The sequence below is a fragment of the Eumetopias jubatus genome, unplaced genomic scaffold (assembly GCF_037043125.1).
Source record: "Eumetopias jubatus isolate StellerSeaLion01/CBP00866 unplaced genomic scaffold, mEumJub1_p1.0 scaffold_14, whole genome shotgun sequence".
Classification (NCBI taxonomy): domain Eukaryota; kingdom Metazoa; phylum Chordata; class Mammalia; order Carnivora; family Otariidae; genus Eumetopias; species Eumetopias jubatus.
This window is the reverse complement of record NW_028274820.1, coordinates 101,717,198-101,723,746: the sequence shown is the minus strand read 5'-3', so window position 1 is coordinate 101,723,746 and position 6,549 is coordinate 101,717,198. Positions and strand designations below refer to the sequence as shown.

Below are 6,549 nucleotides of genomic sequence, written 5' to 3'. Positions count from 1 at the left end.
TGTTTTTAAAAAGCGGGTCAGGTGTGTCTGGAGATCAGTGAGGCTTGAGACTGAGATCACAAGGAAGGTGTGTTCATCAAGCCAGGAAATGTTGTGGAAGCCTGAATTCCTGCTAAGGCCTGTGACACAGCATGACCAGCTTGACCTCAAGGAACCCTCACAACCACCCTCCCTGTTGTCCAATCCTAGAGATGAGGACAGAACAGAACCCAGGCACAGACAGCATCGGAATTATTTGCCTCCTTCTTATTTGTTACTTCACAGCCAAAAGTGACTTTAGCAAGGGGGCACCCGGATTTGAACCGGGGACCTCTTGATCTGCAGTCAAATGCTCTACCCCTGAGCTATACCCCCAAGCCTGTCCTTGCCCCTTAATTGCACCTCTTGAACTCTGCAGTTGCCTTGTTTCTGGACTGCTACAGACACGTTCCTCGAAGCAGGCAGCCTGCCGCACGACAGCCCTGCTCTCCTTATCATCACTCACTCATTCGTCCACACAGAAACACCTACTAACCAGCTTCTACAGGCCCGGCTCATCCTTCCCTCTCCCTCCATTTCCTCTTCCTTCCCCTCTGGCTCACCTACCTCTGCCACCCCCGTCCCGTCTTTGCTGTGTCGGGCAGTCAGGGGCCTTCCCATCCGAGCAGAGCCTTGGTCCTCTCCCCTCTCCCTGCACTGCGGGGCTGAGGACAGGGGTCTCTGCACGGGATGGAGGAGCAGGTCTGGGACAAGAACCTGGTCCTGGCACCACACCCGGAGACCCAGAGGACCCCCTTTCTCCCTTTCCACCATACGCTCATCCACTTAACCTGCTGAGTACTGTGGCGGACTCAGGTGGACCAGTTCCAGATTCCTGCTCAAGGAGAAAACCCATCTGAGGAGGGGTGGGAACACGGTGATAGCTTGCTCGTGAGCCTCGGGCATGGAAAACGGTGGCTTCCAAGACTCCACAGCGGACGTAGGCAGCTCTGGGCGCTGTGAGCAGCGGGGAAGGAGGCGGCGGCCAGGGGCGGGGCTGCACTGGTGGCGGACACAGCCAAAGAAAGCTCCGCCCACCTCAGCCCCACCCACTGATGGAGGAGCCAAAAGAGGGTCTGAGGCCCCACCAACCCTTCCCAGTGCCCTCCCCGCCCCCTCCTTTGTCCCATAGAAGCAGCCTTCCCTACAGTCTATGCGCTCACAGGACTCTAGGGAAGTAGCTCTTTTGTCCAGAAATACTGAGGAAGGCCCTAGAGCCCGGGCTGCTGCGCCCAGTCACCGTGCGCCTGAAGAGATTTCATACTTCTTGTGCCCTCCCCCCTTCTCCAGGCCGCTGGGACACACCAAAATCGACCACAGACTCCTCCCATTGGGTCCACTGGTCCACTGACCCAAGGAGGTGATATTTTTAGTTCTGACTGACGGTAGGGCAACGCGGTGGCAACCAGCAAGCGGGAACTGGCCCCCGACTGGTCCCTGCCCCCAGCCCTGGGGAGGAGCTTAGGCGAACCCAGGTGAGCCTCGCCTTGTGGGCTCCTTCCCCTGACAGAAAGCTGGTGGTGAGGCTGCTGGCTGGCCCTGCTCCACCTGGGACTCCCAGCCCTCAGACTCCTCTCCCACACCCATGCCGCCAGGTGCCACTCCAGTCCCCTCTGGCAAGGAGACGTGTTTGAGCAGCTAGGCTTGGAGACAGGCCTGAGACGCTGAGGCCGCCAAGGGTGTGTGCCTCGAGGCTGGCAGGACAGGGGTGCCGGGGAGAGAGGCGTCTTGCTGGGCTTGGCCCCGTGGGAGGTGGCCAGAAAGGGAGACAGGAGAGGACACTCTAGGAGGACAGTGTGTGGGAGACTGCTGAGGCCCGGCGCTGGGAAGGGACGGTTCCCCGACGCTGTTCTCGTTAACCGTGGTCACTAAGAAAGAAACCATAAGCAAAAAGAGCCAGAAGGTTACATTTCTCAGGAAAGCAAGAAATGAGCGTTCTAAGCACAGGGCCGTGAGGTCAACGTGATGAAGTGAATTCTGGCAGAACGGGGTCACAGCAGCAGCAGGGAGAGAGGACGGGACGGGGGGCTCCCTGACCCGTGTGTTACACTCAGTGTTCAAGGGGCGCCGCTCCTGCTGCATCGTGCTGGGGAAGGGCTGACAACTTCCTCACTGTCGCACCAAAACCCAGAAATATTTGGGCTTTTACGTAGAAAATTTCATAAAGTTTTTCCTGATGTGTCATATTGCCAACCATTAAAGAAAATCGGTTTCCTTCTGAGATTGAGAGCTGGTGGCGTGACTTCGAGTTGGGCGAAAATTTCTTAAATATGACACCAAGAGCTCACCCGATCAACTGGACTTCATCAAAATTAAGAACCTGTGCTCTTTGAAAGACACTGTTAAGACAATGAAAAGGCAAGTCACAGACGGAGAGGAAGTATTTGCAAGCCACTTATCTGATACAGGACTTGCACCAACAGACAGAACCTTCAAAACTCAACCCTAAGAAAACGAACAAGCCAAATGAAAAAAATGGACAAAAGATTCAAGAAGATAGTTCACCAAAGGAAACATACGATGGCAACAGGCACATAAAAATACCCTCAACATCGGCAGTGATGAGGGAAATAAACATTAAAACCACGATGAGAGACGACATTGCGCTAGAAGGTAAGTCCGCAAGACAGACGGTGAGCAGTGTTGGTGAGGGTGTGGGACGGCCGCCAGGCAGCCTAAAACGGTGCGGCCACCTTGGGGAATCGTTTGGCAGCTCCTTAAAAGGCGAGGCATACACCTTCCATACGACCCAGATATCATACTCCCAAGGATTTCCCTGGGAGAAATGAAGGCACTCAGCCATGCGCTGGTGCACGAAGGTTCGCAGCAACTTTATTTCTAAAGCCAAAAACTGAGAACAACTCAAGCATTTATCAACAGGTGCAAGGATAAAGAGCAGTGTGGGCCTAGGATGGAATACTTCTTATGGCTGAAAACGAAGGAACTATTAATACTCAGAACCGTAGGGACAGATCTCAAATAATTATCTTGAGTAAATGAAGCCAGACCAAAAACAAACAAAAAAAGGCGGCGGGGGGGGGGGGGGGGGCGGGAGTACATATGCTCTGATTCCATTTATATATAATTCTAGAAAATGAAACCTAGTCTGTAAACACAGACAGCAGGTCACAGGTTGCCTGGAGTGGTGACAGTATTTTAACGGACTAGTAGCTGAGGGGTGGGAGATTCTGGGCGCCAGCTCAGACACACCGTCTGTTTCACCCCTGTCCCACCTTACGCTCCCTTCCCAAAGCTCTGTGGCCTCCATCAGCCCTCCGGGGCCGGCACCCCCTTGCTCTCCACCAGCAGAGATCATTCGCTTTCACACTTGGCAGGGGTGTTCGCTGCTCCTGCACCACTCGGCTTCTTGTCCGGCGAAACTGAAGAATACACAACTGATTCATCCAAGCCCCTGGAGTCAGTGGTGGTTCCGTGATCCAGTCCCCCGCCCTGGGGGCTGGGGACCTCTCCCTCCTTCCCATCTCCCCGAGCCTCTTGGTAGCTCTGAGCAGCTACCGTCAACAGCCCTCTCCTCTGACTGCGTGTCAAGCTACGTGTCAGTCTGCACATACCTCTCACTCCCGGGACACGACCCCCACCTGGGGTTCTCCTTCTGGCCATCCTGTCTTTAAACACGGGGGAGCACCCCACTTGTGCAACCTGCCTCCCGGCCTCATGGCCGCAGCTGTGGCGGCCTCCAGGATGCTTCCTCACCAGCCCTGCCAGCTTAGGCCTCTGCTCCTCCATGCTCGGCTTGTGCCTGGAGATCTCTGCATCCATGCTGATAAGCCTCCCCCATCCCTGGTCCCTCAGTGCCTTGACCTCGACTCCTCTTTGCCCAGAGGACACCCCTGGGACCTGGTTATCACTAGAAACTGCCCCACCTCCAGAAATGCCCTATCCTCAGGGTAATCTCTAACTTCCCCTCCACCACATCCGCATGCCGCCCTCTGCCCTTCTCCTTCCCTTTCCCCCCAACTGTTCAGCTCTTCCCCGCCTTTCACCCTCCTACCCAACACAGATGCCATGCTTCGCCACTGTGCTTGGCTTCCTTGGCTGTTCTCACGGGGTCCCAGAGGGCTCGGGCAGTGGGGACCAAGGCTGCCAGAAGCTCCGGACTCTGGGAGAGCCTGTTTTCATATTTTTAAATTTTGTCTACAGGCATATCTCATTTTATTGCACTTCGCTTTATTGTGATTTCTAGATTCTGTTTTTTTCTTTTGTTTTGTTTTTTACAAATCGAAGGTTCAGGATGTCCGTGGAGGAAGTGGAAATAGCAAGAGAACAGAACGAGGAGCGCGGCCTGAGGCGGGGACCGACGTGCCGCAAGCTCAGGAGCAAACGGGACCGGACCGGCCGAGCAGGTGCTGCTCCGGGACGAGCAAAGCACGGGGTTGCCCGAGTCCCCTCCCCGGGGCGGGGGGAGACGAAGAAGGAGCCAGCACAGGACAGCAGCTCGGCTGATGAGGCGGCGGCGGGGCCGGAGAGGACCGACTCCCATTCCGAAGGCAGCTGTCCTGGGGGGTGACGGGCCCCCGGGCGGCCGCGGCCGCCGCGGAGAAAGCGCGCGTGACGGGCGAGCCGTCGGGGCGGCGAACCGCACGGTGGTCTGAAGCAGCCTCCAGCGCCCAGCACCCGGAGGGCTCAGCGGCCGGCGGCGGCGCCCACACCCTCCACCCGCGGGAAGACCGACCCGCTGACCGCTCCGGGGGGCGGGCAGCATGTTCGCAGGGAGGGCTCGTCCAACCGAGGCCTGCACGTGGTCGTTGCGGACGTAATGCTACTGCACAGCCCGCAGACCGCCGCAGCGCGCTCGTAACCCGCACGCACTGGGAAACCAAAACATTCCTTGGACCCGCTTTATTGACTGTTAGCTTCCCTGCAGGGTTCTGGCACCGAACCCGCAACATCTCCCAGGTGCACCTGTGCTAGGGATTTCTGAGGTCAGAGACAGGTGTCGCGGTGGAAAGAGCCCTGGCAGGTTGTCGGGGAGCCGGGAGAGCTCGGCCCACAGGTGACAGGCCGTGAGCTAGGACAGAGGCTGTCAGGCTGCTCTCCGACACCACGGATCGCCTTCAAGTCACAGAACATTTGGGGGCTTTTTGCTGAACATGCAGCCACCCAAACAGGACCAGGTTTCCAGGCCTCCCCTGCAAGCAGATGTGGTTGTGTGGCTGGTTTTCTTCAACTGGGTGTGAGAGGCTCTGCCTCCTAGGGCTAAGTTAAATGGGACAATTTATTCAGCTGCTCTGCACCTTGGTCTCTTGATTTATAACAGGAGTAAACAAAAGGTTGTAATGAGGCTTCAGTGGGTCAATACTGATAAAGTACATAAGTACTACATATGCGTTAATTAAATAAGAAGTAAACACACGCGCTGTCCTTAAAGGGAAAGAGCACCGCACCCCTCCTTGCCTCCCTCTGACAGACTACGGACGGTAACGAGCTGTCTAGAACCATGGTGACAAGGCCCCATCCTGGGAAGGGTAGAGCAACAAGCTGGAAGGAGCCTGGGTCTGTGCCATCAAGAGCCTGTTACGGGAGAGCAAGCACTCACCACTATCATGTTGAAGCTACTAGTTCATTACTTTGTTTTGTTTGGGTTTTTTTTTAAGATTTTGTTTATTTGACAGAGAGAGAGAGAGAAAGAGAACATGAGCAGGGGGAGGGGCAGAGGGAGAGGGAGAAGCAGGCTTCCCGCTGAGCAAGGAGCCCAATGCGGGACTCGATATGGGACTCGATCCCAGGACCCCGGGATCATGACCTGAGCTGAAGGTAGACGCTTAACTGACTGAGCCACCCAGGTGCCCTCATTACTTCATTTTGTTTTGTGTTTTCTCAGTCCCTGTTCTGGCAGCCAATCACATATCCTACGTAACATAGGGAGCATGAGTCAATGTCCTTCAAGGGCTAAGTAACCTCCCCAAAGGCACCAATCTCTAAGAGCCCTCTTAAGAAAAGGGAATGATCACTGCTCCTCCTTCCTGCCTCAGCCATCAGGGTAGGCATGATTCTTGTTAAATCAATGAATGCATGGAGAACATTCCAGGCCACCAATACCTAACAGCTACCCACATCGTGCAGCACTGAGCCAGATTCTGTCCCTAGGATGATGAGGACTCAGCGTGTCCCTTTCTGCAGTGCCTGGAGGCACCTGTATCACGGTCATGCTGGGGAGACAGCCAGCCCAGCCGCCTGTGCCCAGTTCCCACACACCAGGCTGGCTCCATGATGAATCTGGGTCCTGGACACCAAGTTCCTACCCTGTAGTCAGTCCAGGCTCCCGGAGAGGGAAGAGGATCAAAATGTGCTGAACCTTTACCTAAAGGTTCTTCAGACTTATTGTTAGCTGAAAACAACAAGCTGCAGGATGATAGCGTGCACTATGGCATTCATGTCTTTGCAACCCTGTATTTTTCCAGTTCCCACGTGAATGAAAATGCACGAGAGGAGCCTGAAATGTCGCATGCCACAGTGACAACGTGGGGGCCCTCGGGAGGGAAGCCAACAGAGAGAACCCTTCAGCTTCAT

The 6,549-nt window shown here is 55.5% G+C and overlaps 1 non-coding gene across 1 annotated transcript; it reads right to left on the bottom strand.

Annotated features, from left to right (window-relative positions):
• Positions 1-282: 282 nt before the first annotated feature.
• On the bottom strand, positions 283-354 carry TRNAC-GCA (transfer RNA cysteine (anticodon GCA)). The gene has a single exon. It is a non-coding gene; the product is annotated as a tRNA-Cys (tRNA).
• Positions 355-6,549: the final 6,195 nt, after the last annotated feature.